This window comes from Corvus cornix, chromosome 5, assembly GCF_000738735.6.
Source record: "Corvus cornix cornix isolate S_Up_H32 chromosome 5, ASM73873v5, whole genome shotgun sequence".
Taxonomy (NCBI): domain Eukaryota; kingdom Metazoa; phylum Chordata; class Aves; order Passeriformes; family Corvidae; genus Corvus; species Corvus cornix.
The window spans coordinates 22460271-22475221 of NC_046335.1; the positions used below are offsets into that span (position 1 = coordinate 22460271).

General features: G+C 42.4%; 1 long non-coding RNA gene across 1 annotated transcript in view; it reads left to right on the plus strand.

The window, feature by feature from the left end:
- Positions 1-14233, plus strand: part of LOC120410166 — an 84776-nt gene extending 70543 nt beyond the window's left edge. The window contains exon 3 of the long non-coding RNA XR_005602121.1: positions 14107-14233. This is a non-coding gene — a long non-coding RNA (uncharacterized LOC120410166). The remainder of the gene's footprint in view (positions 1-14106) is intronic.
- The last annotated feature ends 718 nt before the right edge of the window (positions 14234-14951 follow it).

The window sequence follows — 14951 nt, forward strand, 5'->3', positions numbered from 1 at the left end:
TTTGTAGCTACCTGGAAATCTCCTGGTTTGGGAGTACTTGCTGTTTTTACATATTTACATATCTTAATTCATATGAAGACAAGGGCATTGTCTTGGCTGTTACCAACAGTCCTGCAGGCCAAGTTCTGGCCTGATGGAAGATGCATGAATGTGCCCTACTGTGAATATTCATGTACACCATCAGGATAGGTTTCACTTTTTAGGACCGTTACCCATTCTTTCTGTTCCAGTTGAAGCTCCCTCCCTACATCATCTCTATTGCTGTGCTTCTTTCATTATGCACTTCTCTCTGACGTTGCCTGTCCATTCTGCTTGTAATGGAAGTCACCAAGCTCTTGTTCCTGTATGGATCTGCACTAGAATTGTCAAGAGAGTAGTAGCTGTGGTCCAAAGCACATGATTCTTTTAGTTCAAAGGAAAAGATGTCTAGGAAAATGCTTTATTTTGATTTGCTTTTTCATGTTTACAAAGGAGGTACATAAAGGGCAAACAAAAGGGGTTTTTTTGTACTGGTATGACTGGATAAATCCCAGCCTGGGTCAAAGTTGTCTCTTACCTTCCTCCTTTGCTTCCATGACTACCTTCATCTGCTACTATAAACATGTCCACCAACACAGGTGGTTGCTGTTACATTTCATTTCTCCCAGCAGTCTAAGCAAGAAGTAACTCAGAGTCAAAAGATTATCCTTTGTAGCCCCCTCATCTTGGATGGACCATCTAAGCAAGGCAAATGTAGTGGCATGCAGGATTAGGCTTGGAAACTGATGTTTGCAAGGAGCCTCAAGTACAACATAAAATGATCTGAAACTTTCCAAGAACAGTTTTGAAGCGTTAAAGATGAGAATCTTCACATTACTCCTACTTGCTCAATGGTAGCTGGATTAGAGGGCGTAAGATTTGGCTTGCTGGACATGGATACCTTTCAGAAAGCAGGGGACATCTGCACTTTCCTGATCACAATGCTGAGAGCTGCTTGTGAGGATGGCAGTACCCATGCATGAGGAAAGCAGTTGTGAACTCTGCGTATCTGTGTCTCTGTGTATATATTGTGTGTGTATCTCCATTTCCAGCACAGGAGAGAATCCAACAATATTTCACCCAAATGAGAAATGTTATTCTGCAGATTAAAGCCACGCAGTGCCTGGTTTTGTCTTTATTTATGCCTTTCTATTTCCTTCTCTGCTGACATGGGTGCACATGCCAGGAAGCACTGAAGGACATAATTGGCGTTGTGAAAAATTATTGGGAAGCCAGGACATTCCCTTGCAGTGATCCCCCCCTTCTCTTTCCCATCTGTCACCATCTAATGTGACAAAGTTTTTATCGGGCATTGAGGCAGAGGAGATTAAAAGTAAATACTGCAATCAGGAAGCAGCTGGGGGGAAAATGTAACACATTTCACACTAAGCTGAACAGCTCATCAACTTAGCCTTGTATATCTACAGTGGATGAGAGGGAGGGAGGACTGCAGGGGGATGGTGTGGTTCAACATGCTTCTCCACACTGGGAGTCTGAAGAGGATCCTGTACAAACAGGACTCGTGCTTTCCGGCGCTTGCTTGCTTTGGGAAGGAAAAAGCCCCAGGAACCCTAGTTCTCCACTTGCTTTTGCAAGAAGCTCCTGTAAAACACTGTTTTCTCAGTCCTTAGTTAATGTATTTTTGAACTCCCTTCCTGCTTTAGTGATGATGTGGGTGCTACCATGTCCTGTTCAGCTAAGAGGGCTTTACCAGACATCTATCTCTGGCTGGTGTGGGCATCCAGATGCCATGCTGTCTCTGGGGAGCTGCAGGATGGAAAGGTTGTTGGCTAAATGGGAGACACTACAGGCAGATACAATAATGTTTCAGGCTCATGAAACTGGACACTGAGATATTTAGTATGCACTGTGCTGGGCACTGTTATATTCTGTCCAAATGGATCTGCCTGCAAAGGCCAAGAAACTGAAAACTTTGTATCATATTGCTTTATTCTTATTTGTGCATGTAAAACTTAAGGTTGTTGAGCACTACCAGTCATATTCTCTTCTTGCAAAGGTTTTAGAAGTGTTTGTTTTCCTTTGCAAAAATGTTGCCTACTTCTTCCTTTTGTGCTGTGATGATATCACGTGAGCTCAGTGCTGTTGAACAAGAATAGACTGGTGCATGTGGAGGACTGTGAGAATCTTCTCCTTATCCCTAGGATAAACAAAGCTTTGGAAAGTGATGCAGGCTTTCCTGGCATCCCTGCCCCTGTGAATGTGTCACCTGCTATGGAGGGTCAGGATCCTCCTACTTCAGGAGAATCTCAGTTTCCAGCATTTGTTTGGTCCTTGGCTTTATAGCTGAGTGCCAATAAAAGTCCAATCTATGTCATTTTGGCTGTCATTTCCTGTAAGACATTTTTTCTTCAATTTTTCCAGGAAATCCCTGTTTCTTTAATTAATTTTATGTGGTTTCCTTAATATACAGTTACTTTGTCGTTTTCATGTCACTTCCTCTTCAGTGTTGATGAGAAGTTCTGTCATTGTTAACAAGTTTTCTAAGGATAAAAAAAATCCTGAAACCTTTACAGCTACTTGCTGAACAGTTAGATTGAACAGTGTGTCCTAACATGGAGGTCCTTTTGCTGTGCTTGGTAATCTTTCAGGATTCCTAAAACTACAGACAGTCTTGGCTCTGAGGTAAGTTATTGTAGCTTTTGTAGTTTGTTTATTTGTGTTTTTTAGTGGTGGCCTTCAGTTTCCAAACCCTCCTGTGCAGCTGTGGTGGGGAGCCACCTGGTTTGGCCTCATGTTGCCTTTTGGTGCCCTGCTCTGGTAGTATCATTCTGGGGCCATCCAGCTAGATAAACTTGACCAGGTTGTAGAACATATGCCAGCAGTATGTATTTTGTCCACACTTACATTATTGGCTAAGGAACCCTAATATCTCTGTAACATGAAGGGAATGAGGTAAGGATGTCAAGCTCAGAAGCTTGATGTGACCTGACAACGTGCACTTGCAGCCCAGAAAGCCAAATGTATCCTGGGCTGCATCAAAGGCAGCCTGGCCGCTGTTCTACTCTCTGGGGACCCCACTGGGAGTACTGCATCCAGGTCTGGGGTCCTCAGCACAAGAACGATGCAAACCAGTTAGAGAGGGCCCAGAGGAGGGCCACAAAGAGGATGAGAAGGATGGAGCACCTCTCCTATGAAGATGGGCTGAGACAGTTGGGGTTGTTCAGTCTGGAGAAGAGAAAGCTTTGGGGACACCTTAGAGCAGCCTTGCAGTACCTAAATGGGGCTACAAGAAAGCTTAAGAGGGACTTTTTACAAGGGCATGTACTGAATAGGACAAGGGAGAAGGGCTTTAAAGTGAAAGAAGGTAGGTTTAGGTTGGATATTAGAAAGAAAATCTCTGCTGTGAGGGTGGTGAGGCACTGAAACAGGTTGTCCTGAGAAGTTGTGGATACCCCATCCCTGGAAGTGTTCATGGCCAGGTTGGAGGGGGCTCTAAGCAACCTGGTCTAGTGGAAGATGTCCCTGCCCAAGGCAGGGAGTTGAAACTAGATGATTTTTAATATCCCTTCCAATCCAAACCATTCGATGACTCTTTGATTTGCAATAAGGCAAAGGGTCATTATTATACTTTCTTCAGTATCCCTGCATTATAAAAAGTAGAGATTTTTTTCAGTAGCTCATATGAGATCAATAGTTGCTTGCTAGTGTTTGGCAGCTAAATTCTCATAGTGCTGTCTGTAACAAGCTAGTACCAGCCCTCTTTATGGACTACTCATGTGCTCTTCTATTGATGCAGTTATATGCTTTATCTTAGGTCAGTGGGCCTTGATCTGACCTTCTATGTCATTGTTTCTCCGAACATCGGAAGGCCACTGTCATCTTACAGACTGGAACTGGAAGCCTTGCTCTTATACTCTTTCCTCTCATACTGGCATCAAAGCCAGAAGGAGAAAAAGAAGCCACTGTCATGCAGAACATAAGATACAGAGAAAGTAAAATGAGGAGGGAGGAGCTTGGGAAAAGTGCTGGATGGGCACAGGAGTGTGTGTAGGAAAGATCAGACTGGACCATGAAACCCTCTAAGGATGGAAGGCTTCTGTACCTACAGCATCCTTAAAACCTCATTTGATGTCCACGAGATTTTACATCTTTTGGTATTGTGTAAGGTATTGGGCAAGCTGCTAGAGTTGACCAAAACAGAGATGGAACACACATTACTCAGGAACTGACTGCAGCTGCATTGGCCTGAACGTATCAAGAAACTGCTGAATAAATCCTCCCATGTTTTCCACCTGCCCCAGGAATGCATGTTACATGGGACCTTTCAGGCTAATTCTGTCAGTCCTGCTAGAAGAATTTTTTGCCCAGTCTTAACCTATGCCATATTTCTTGTTAGCTCTGGCATTAATAAAGAATATGGCAAGTAGTCCATAATGTAATAAAGGAGGGAAATATTTTTTCTCTTTTTATTTTTGACTATACTTATTACTGCAATATGTCAGCATGCTAATTCTGATAGGCCAAGAAAGAAAAGACAGTGGTCAACACCTGAAAGTTTTATGTAATTCTAGCACTAGATTATTACCTTTTACATTCAAATGTCTATGAGCTATTTCTTTTTGGATTCCAAAAGAACAAATTTTGGTTAAAATCCCTGAGGAGGTGGGTCTCTCACCCACACTGGATAATTCGTCATGACTTCGTTTTCGGTCAGATTAGAACCCGCATTTGTACTGCAGCCATTTCAGAAGTGATACGGTGGAGAAAAAGACAAGTACTCAGCTTACACCATGGCATCCTGGTAAGAGCCACTGTTGGCATGTCACTTTCAAAGGCACCATATTTATTAGAGAATCTCTGCATTTTTTTTTTTAAATGCACCTCACTTAATTCTCTGACAAAGTCATGGAGGTAGAGATGGTGTTGCTCCTTTAAAGCTTTTAGACTGAGTGGAGAAAATATTGAAGTTGATTACCTATCATCTCAGTCATGAGTTCCCTGCTTCACTCTGTATCCCTTAGGCTTGGAAGATATAAAGGCTAGATTCCAGATTTGGGATTCCCTTTTGCTAGATATCAAGATGGAGAACAACAGCAGCTGATCAACCCAGGCACATACTTGGTGCATTTCCTTTCCCATTCCAGGTTTAACAGAGGAGAAGGAAACTGGGTGATTTGCTCCAAGACATTAGTGCAGAGCATCATGCTTTGACTAAATATTCACTCAAAATTCTTGCCAGGAATTTTGCCTGAGCATTCCTCCTGTTTAATTTTTTTGCAACCCTTAAGAGGCATAAGCAACCTATATTGATGGCTACTGATGTTTCATTGCTATTTTCTGTTCAATAGTATTTTTTTAAAACAGAAGGAACTGGTGGTTTTTAGCAGCTTCTGCCTGAGGGTGCAGTCATGTGAGCAGGCAGACTCAGCTCTGGGTTGTGACCTCTCCAAGGAATGCTTTACTGCAAGAAGCCCTGTTAGAAGTAGTGCAGAAAGTAGTACTTTTCTAGGGTTAGGTGGGTGCTCTCCTGCTAAAGATTCTGCCTTTTGGATAAGACATAGAACTGAAGTTCTGAACTCTTTCATATTTTTAAAAGTGTTCCATGACTGTCTGCTGGGTGTATTGCTCGTGCTTTGTTTGGGCAATACCAAGTACTGTGATGAAGTGCAAGTAACTCAATGGGATTTATACGAGCTTATGAAGCGGAGAATAAACCCCATAGTTTGCACAGTAAATCAATTTGTAAAGTGCTTTGGGATCTTTCTGGATGAAAGGCCCTATATAAATGTAAGCCATGACCATTCATCATTATTGAATATGAAATAGAGATATACACTCTATCAAGCTAGAAGCAATAGGCTTGGGCTCATGATTGCTCACAGGAGCCAATCAGTCATCAGATCACGACATAATGCAGATAGAATAAAAAAAGAAAACCCACAGCAAATCATTCCAAGCAATGCAATTAATGGGCATCCAGTATAAATAGTGATCTCAGTCAGGAAGAGTGGGCTTTTCCTGAGCAGTACAGTTGATGCCAGTGTGCTAGCAGGGGAAGGAAGGATTCCTTGCCAGCAGTATACCATATAAACCTACAGCTAGATATGAAAATATTGTATCTAGGCTTTTCAGAATTGGCTTTCTTTTTCCATTTGGGAAATGGAACAGAAAATGGTTTTGTAAAGAAAGTGTTAGCTTTTGTTCTACAATGAACCACAGAGATGTTAATTTTTTGCATCAAGTTGTTGTCTAGGGACCTAGTGTTTTCAGCTAAACTTGGTCATCAGATGTAGCATCTGGGGCTCTTGCAATGCAACATGCATATGCATGGCAGGGTATATAATCTGTTTCTGCTGCTTATCCTTGAAGATACCGACTGCTGTGATGTGCTTTGTTTTGTGACAATTAAGTCAAAATGTAGGGTCTCCAGTCCTCTGCTTCAGAAGCCAAGCAAACTGAGGGCTTTCTTCACTTGTGCTGGAGTTCTTTCTGTCTGTATTTTGCCTTCTGAGGGAAGGCAGTACTTTGTATGAACTTCCCCTCCTCCTCCTTTCTGTTGTGGTGATGTCTGTCTGTCAGACTGCAGTGATGCCATGGATATAATATTATGCTCTCATTTTCTGTTTGTTTGTTTGTTACATAAGAGAGATTGAGCTTTTATAAAATATAAGGGAAGGAGGTGAAAACTGAAATAAGAAAGTGAAATAAGAAATATGAAGGATCCCATTTCATAAAATCCATCTTACCACAGATCAGCTTAGGAAGAATGGGAAATTCCCATCTTCTACTACCATGACCACCAAGCAGTAGCCTCAGGTTGTATATAGTCTTTATAATGCCCTAGTACAGACTTGCAGCCTGACATGTTCTGAAATCACTAGATGGGGCAGATACAGCGTCTGAGACTACCCTACTGTGCCAGTGGTGCTGCTAACACAATTCAGTACCCCATCAGAAGTATGGCTGTAGGATTGGGAGGTGGAAGATCCTGGAGAGTCAGCCTGTAGTCCTGATGAACCTTGTGCACAAGACTTTCTGGCAGCCATCAGTGCAGCTGTGTTCAACCACACTTTCTATAGCTTTAGAATCATGTGTGTGCTAATGGCATATGAAAGTCAGTTACTGCTTGGCCATGTCAAAGTGGAGCAAAAAAATCAGAAATTAGAATCTTTAAGGTTCAAAAAGACATCCAAGATTGAGTCCAATCTTTGACCAAACACTACCATGTCAACTAAACCATGGCACTAAGTGCAGTTTTTTCTTGAACACTTTTAGAGATGGTGATTCCACCATTTCTCTGGGCAGGTCATTCCAATGCTTAACAATCCCTTCAGTGAAAAAATTCTTCCTGACGTCCAACCTGAACCTCTCCTGGCACAGCTTGAGGCCATTTCCTCTTGTCCTGTTAGCTGTTGCCTGGGAGAAGAGGCCGATCCCCACCTTGCTGCAGCCTCTGTTCAGGTAGGTGTAGAGAGAGATAAGTTTTACTTTGAGCCTCCTTTTCTCCAGGTGAAACACACCCGGCTCCCTCAGCTGCTCCAGACCCTTCAGCAGCTTTGTTGCCCTCCTCTGGACACACTGCAGCACCTCAGTGTCTTTCGTGTAGTGAAGGGCCCAAAACTGGACACAGGACTCAGGGTGTGGCCTTACCAGTGTTGAGTACAGGGGGACAATCACTGCCATGGTCCTGTGGGCCACAATATTGCTGATACAGGCCAGGATGCCATTTGCCATCCTGGCCATCTGGGCGCACACTGGCTCATGTTCAGCTGCTATTGACCATCACCCCCAGGTCCTTTTCCAATGGGCAGCTTTGCAGTCACTGCCCCCAGCCTGCAGCACTGTGTGGGGTTATAGTGACCCAAGTGCATGACCTGACACTTGGCCTTGTTTAAACTCTTACTGTTGTCCTTGGTCCATTGATCCAGCCAGTCCAGATCCCACTGTAGACCCTTTGTGTCCTCAGGCAGATCAACCCTCCTGCCCATCTTAATGTTGTCTGCAAACTGACTGAAGGTGCACTCGATCCCCTTGTCCAGGTCATTCATTAGAAGGATCATATCAGAGAAGTTACTGAAATTAGCTGCAGCCCTGCTCTGTAAGATATATAGCGTGGTAAGGTGCTCATGTTGTAAAACAGACAGCCTGGTTATAAGCAGGAGGTAAAGACTAAGTGTATCTCTAACCCACTTGCCCTGAGGGGAAATTTTATTCTGCACGATGTCCCTCAGTGGAGATGGGAAGGGTGTCTGGGCTTCTATTTTTCCTATGTTTGGGTGCAGCTTTTGGTCTCCCTTGCCTCTGCAGGTTATGTTACAGGCTAACAGCAGAGGTCTTGCAAAGACTTCTTAGACTGAATTGAGTCATGATCACAGAGTAAAGAGCATGTATTGAGCAAACCATTAGCATCTTCTCATCAGAGATTAATTAATTAGTAAATACCCATTTTAGGTCTTATCTCAGTAGGTTTCTGAGAACCCATAATAAAGGCAGCAGCTGATGCCAAGGCTGATAAATAAAGTAGAAGCATGTTTTATCTTAATTTTTCTTATCTTTTTTTCAGGATGGGAATTACTTGCAAGGCAGGATCTTGGCCATAGTTTTTTCTTGTATGTTTGAAAATAGTACCATTTCAAACAACCCTTTACACTTATGTCTGACAATGCATATTCTAGCTCTCTTTTGGTTTCCCACATCAGACATCTTTAGAGTGCCTCTCAAATACATGCCCATGAATCCTCATAGATGCACAAACTGTTATTTCACAGCTCTGAAATTATCTTTGCACCATAACATTGCAATTGCATTGTTATTTCTAGCAGCAATCAGTATCTTTTCAGTCAAGCTTTTAATTAGTTAATGTAGCTAATTTTATAGTTTTTTGATTAATTGATTAATCAAGTAATTTTTTGCAGTACTTCTAAAGGTAATGCGTGGTATAAGTACTAAACTATTAGTTGTTGATTTTGTTTTAACACTGTCCTAATTGGCCAAATTCTACCAAGTAGTTTATTCACATTCAATTCTTTAATACTAAATTTGCCATGGAATTCTTTCACTTCATGTGAGTGGATGCTAGTTACATTTAAGGTCAGAAAAAACAAAATAGATACCATCAATTTTATTGTGTGTACAGAGATAATCTGTACAAGGCAGAGCAACATAAAAAAGAGACACTATTAAAATTATCAACTTTCCATTAAAACTCTGCCATGTCACAGGCACCAGTTGGCAGCATAAGCTTCCACAGTTTTTGTGTGCATCTGTTGTTTAGACCATAGATTCATATGTGCAAGAACATATCCTTACAGAATGCTGGTCCCTTTGCAAGGTAGTTTCTTGTATATAAGACCAATATATTTAAATAAGTAAGTCACCAAGTGAATTTCTGTATTTGCCAGTGGTCTTTTTTTTTGGTTAAGGCTATAACTGGAAAGCTTTAATATACACTGCAGCCAGTGCTCAGTGTGAGCACAAATAATCTTGTGGCAGCTGTGGAGCTTTGATGACAGAGTTTGTACTAGCCTCGTGTTTTCCCACTCAGCACACTTCCAAGGTTATTACTAAATTCGTGTTAGCAGGTTCTGTAAATGTATCTGTATTCACCACAAAATCACATCTTACTTAAATCACGGGGAAGAAAGGCGAAAAAGGCCTGCTTGTGCTCACTGCTCCATATTGTGGTCTCCTCTCTGGAGAGCTAGACTGTTTTCTGTTGCTTTCTTCACAAGATACGCCCTCTTTCTTTCCCTTCTCTCTCTGTTCATTTAAATTCAGAGTGAGAAGATGAGGGGAATGCTGAACTCCTGACCTTTCCTCCACCCCTCACTCCCCAGCCTTGGCTTTGAACTAGATACTGTGAACCAGAGACCTTTCTTTTGCGCACAGGTTAGAGATTGTGGGGCAAGGATGTGTCCCTTTTGCTTCCTTTGACTCTGCTAGCAAATATTTCATTCTTGTTTCCTGTCCCCAGTGGAGCACAGATGATCAGGCTGTCCTACTACGTCTGGTCCATGAGGCCTCGGAGAAGGCAAAAGTTGTGGCATCTGACACAATCATTTAAGGGGCAGATACCGCATTAGGAAAAAAGTAAAGTAAGAGGTGGGAGAATACAATTTGTAAATTATGCCTAAATATGCCCTAAACGGTCAGTTGCAAACAAATTCAGCTGCCCTCCCATCTATTTTCTGTTCTGCATGAGGTATATTTACTGTCCTTGAATTACAAATCACATGCTGATTTTGTGGTGTTGCTAAGGCATGCCAAAAAGGGCATGTAATTTTTGCAAGAAGTGTGGGTTAGAATCCATGTGGTTAGAGAGCAGTTCTGCAGTAAAGGACCTGGGGGTTCAGGTACACAAGTTGAACATCAATCAGCAGTGTGACTTTGAGGTAGTGAAAGCTGAGCACATACTAGATTGCATTAATAGGATTTTATCCAGCAAGTCAAGGAGTGATTATTCCCCTCTATTTAGCAATCACAGGACTGTCCCTGTAGTCCTGTCTTCACTTTTGGAGTTCTTAGTATAGGTAAGATGTTGACAAAGCGGGGCAAGTCTAGCCAACAATGAAAACGGTGGTTAGAGGACTAGAGCACATGAGATAAAATGAGAGACTGGAAGACCTGAGTTTATTCAGCTGGGAAGAAAAAGCTAAAGGAGGTCTAATTGGAGCCTTCAACTGCTTAATGGATAGTTAAAGAAAAGACAGAGAGAGTCCCAGCAAAAGAATGAGAGGCAGTGAATATGACCTGCAACAGGGGAGTTATGATTGTTCTAAGGAAAAAGTTCTTCATAATGGGAGTGGTTACAGAGAGGCTGTCGTCTTCAGAAGAGAAGAGGATTCACAATTTGCCCTGAGCTGCCTGATTTAAGTTTGAAGCTGGGCCTGCTTTGAGCAGGAGTTTGGATCAGAAAACCTCTAGGGTTCCTTTCCAATCCTAATTCTGAGATTCTAAGTGTGATTTTTAAGACAACTACACTAAATCATGCAGTGAGTTAACTTGGAATAAAGCTAGTTCTTTGCTTTAGCCAGAGAAATGGGCAAAGAGCTGAATGACGTACATGAGTTTTGGTACTTTAGCCTTCTCTTGAACTGAATCAGAAGAATATCCTGAAGAAAAGGCTTCCTGAAGTCAACACATGCTTTATTTGGTATTATACAATGGGTTTTTCTTGATGGATGGTTGTATGTGTATGAGCTGCCCTCATACACCTAGATAATGATGAGTTTCAGTGGCATTAATTAGAACTAAAGGGGACAAGTGTGCCCCTGTGAGTTTATGTGTGCTTGATAACTACCTTAGAGAACTGAGTAGAAAAATGAGGGGTCATAATCAGAGATTGAAGTCCTTGCTTTGTAAAACGCCCTACTGAACAGATAATGCCATGGAAGCTAGGCTTGCAGTCAGACATTGTTTAATGTCTTCTTGATTGTTTTTGTTCTGCTTTATTCTGTCAGAGGGAGTATCAGAGTACCATAATCTCTCTTCAGTTCTGCTGACTGAGAGAGGTTTTGAAAACAGAAATCCTGAAGGAGTTCCTGTAGTTAGTGCTAAGTTTCAGGTAGTATGAGAAATGCATTTGTACTCTCTCTTTGTGAGTCTGTTTCCAAATGTTTGCTTATTTTTACTCACTTTATGCTTACCATTTTTAAAATAGTCTAGGTAGGACTTGGTCTTCTGCCAGCTATGGCCAGCAGTACGTACTGTGTCTTGGGATATTGGAAGCAGGCATAGGGAAAACTTTCCTAGGGAGCCTGTGCTGCAGTGAAAAATGTTACCCATAGATACGGTGGAAGTTCAATCATTGGAAATTTCCAAGACTCAGCTAGACAAAGGCACAGCTGACAAGTTCTAGTGATGGTAGACATCCCGTTTCATGACTCTCGCAAGACCCCTGTTCTCACAGGAAGAGCAGATATGTTCATAGTGTAGCCAGGTGTCTTATATCAAACAATGCTACAAGGACCACTTGAGCTGAGACAGGTGGCCTGTGCTGCACCTTGGGGCTGGCCTGGGTTTGCTGGAGAAGGTGTGGTGTGAAGGCACTTAAAGTGCTATATCTGTTTTCTTCTGGGGAACTGCTGGCTTGCTGCATCTCCACATCAGTTTGCCTCCATTTTCTCACTGTGTGTGTCAGAGGCATGGCGCCAGCAGCAGCCTTGGGAATTGCTAGAGAAATCAGTTTATCATAAACTTGCACAGCTCAGCCCTTTCTTCCACTTCACGCTGGAGTTTTTTGCCTCAAGCTTAGAACCACCCTGTGAAGATCAAACTGTAGCAGGGAGCAATCACCCATTCCCTCCTGGAGAGCAAGAAGAATATGAAGGACCCATGGTTCATCCAGCCTAACAAAGAATTGATGACACTTGCAGCACTGTCCTGCCCTGCTGCACTGAAGATATAATATCTAATGGGAAGACTCCTAAGGCCTGTCTGTTGGAGACAACTAATTAAGCTGATAGATGACCTTTAAGTCGGCTTAGTGAAATCAATGTTGGTTCCACTACAACATCCTTGTCTGAGTGTGAGAGCAGCTCCTTACATTTTGGCTGGTGCAGGTAGAGAACTGGTTTAAAATGATATTTTGGTTGAACTGGTAAACCTTTTTCGTGTGTACAAGTGTTTATGTATTATTTTCAAGACTTCATCATTAGGTTTATATGGATGAAAAAGTTTCACTAGTCACTGCCTGGATTATCAATAATTAATTGTTAGGATGAGCTTCACTGCAGTCATGTATTGCCAAGGCTGCAAATAGACATGTTCTCCTGCTCATCTTGGCTTTGATAGACAAAAACCAAGGAGACTGGCTGACCTCATGTTGCTGGACCCAACAGTAATTATGACACCAGTTACTATACCACAGACCCATTCCATTGATTTGCTGTTGTACATTTCCATGTTGTTACATTACACAGCTGCCCCTCAGATAGGATATGCCAACCCTTTCCAGGAGGAAGCATGATGGCTCTGCAGGGCCACACACTCATATGCAGTAACTGTGCACTTACCCAGGTTTCATGCTAAGATCTCTGGAGAAACAGCCCAGAATTCTCCATGTTGCACTAACTTGAAAATAGCTTTTTAGAAACTCGTTTCCACTGCACCATGCAAGAACTTCGCAGAATCTTCTGAGGCTGTGTGCACAAGTGCTCTCTGTGTGCCTACGTACCGGGTGAGTCCAAGTGTGCTTCACCATCAGCCCATGCCTGCCTATGACTGAGCTGTGGGACAGCACATGTGCAAGTGGTGTTCTGCTTGTGACTGGATTGCTAATTGCAAGATCATTCAAAGCAAGGCGACAGAAGTGTGATTGAGTGATTTAACTGAACAGTGCGGTGAGCACTGAAAGTTTGTCAGGCTTGAGGTCTTCCTCTTTTTAAAAAAATGAATACAAGCACTGGTGAGCCACAGCAAAAAAAACCCCCCAAGCTTGTGCAAATATTTACAGGATTACGTTGCGGGAAACGGACATTGAGACTTAGAGGTGGCAAAACAGTCAGCCTTTGAAATAATGCTGTGCATGGAGACTATGGGGATGTCAAATGCTGACGTGAACAGGGGCTTGTTTCACATATGGCCACAGGATTTGGTTCAAGTTGTTTGGGGTGATCCTGTTGTGCTATGTAACTGTATGTGTGCTGGCATGGCAGACTGATGGAAGAGATCAGTTTGTGCTGAAATACATGACATGGTCACTAAATCAGTAACTGCAGCTTCAAATAATCAGTTCAAAATAGTCTGGAATAAATCACTCCTTGTATGTACACATTCCACTCTCACCCCTCAGCTGGAAACCATCTTGTATCACATTTGAAGGGAAAAAGCATGACTTAGCACTCTGCACAGAAGCCAGAGCTATTCTGTGGCATATAGTAAAGTTGTTACGTGAAATTATTGGTCAGAACTCAGGACCTTTTCCATTTATACCACAGCTTTCTCAACACTGAAAACAGTGATAAGTTTTATGCCCACTTTGTATTCCTTGGGCATGCCCTAATCGATCCTTAAAATGGAATCACAGGACATGCCACACCCTAATGGACTGTGCGGCCTGTTCCAGGACTTCCTCTGACCCTGGGCTTTTGGAACTTTCCTCACTGGTATCTTCTTGCCTTTTTTCAGAAGCTCACCGTGAGTGATCGTAAGGTCTGTTCTTGGTGTGATGTGAGCTTTCAGCCTGATTGCCTGCAGAAGAGGTAGATGTACCTGATCTATTGAATTCTGCTCTGTCCTTGTGCGATCATATCTATTGCAGGTATGTCCAATTGAAAATTGTAATTATGGTTATATACAGGAGAGCCAAACTTACTGCAGTATGGGTCTACATGGACGTCTCAGAACATCCTACATTAACCCACTTTCCAGGGGCCCTTTGCAGTTATGGAAGTTTTTTAAAATTTGTGTTTCCTTTATTAAATTCATCTGACTTTTCAAATAACTGAATTTTCCTGTAATGTTGTCACAAGAGGGCAGAATGGGGGTTTGTACATGCAGCAACATTTAGCACAACTGAACAAATTGCTGTGTATCTGCTGAACTGTGGTAGCAGCTGTGTGCACAACTAGCCTGCAGCAGACATGGGGTAATTCCACTTAACGCTGTCTTCTCCTAGGTTAAGTCAAATGACCTTGCATTTATCACATGCCAGAAGCATGCACATGCTCAATTATCAAGCTAGGATTATATGCCACAAATTCTTAAGGCTCAGTAACTTAATCCTCTATTTGAGCCCTAAAGGATGTTTGTGTACCTTGAATGGGTATCTTCCCTATTTTTATAAAGCCAGACTCACGGGCAGTCAGAGTAGCATATTCTGCTCTTTGGAATGATCTGAAGAATCTGCTGCTCATTTCCTTACAAAAAGCTGGTTTTGAAAATCTGGGACTGTGTAAGTAGTCCTGTCCCAGGCAAGGTTAACTTCACCTACTGATAGTTCCCCAGCATGAACTACTTCCATACCCATGGCT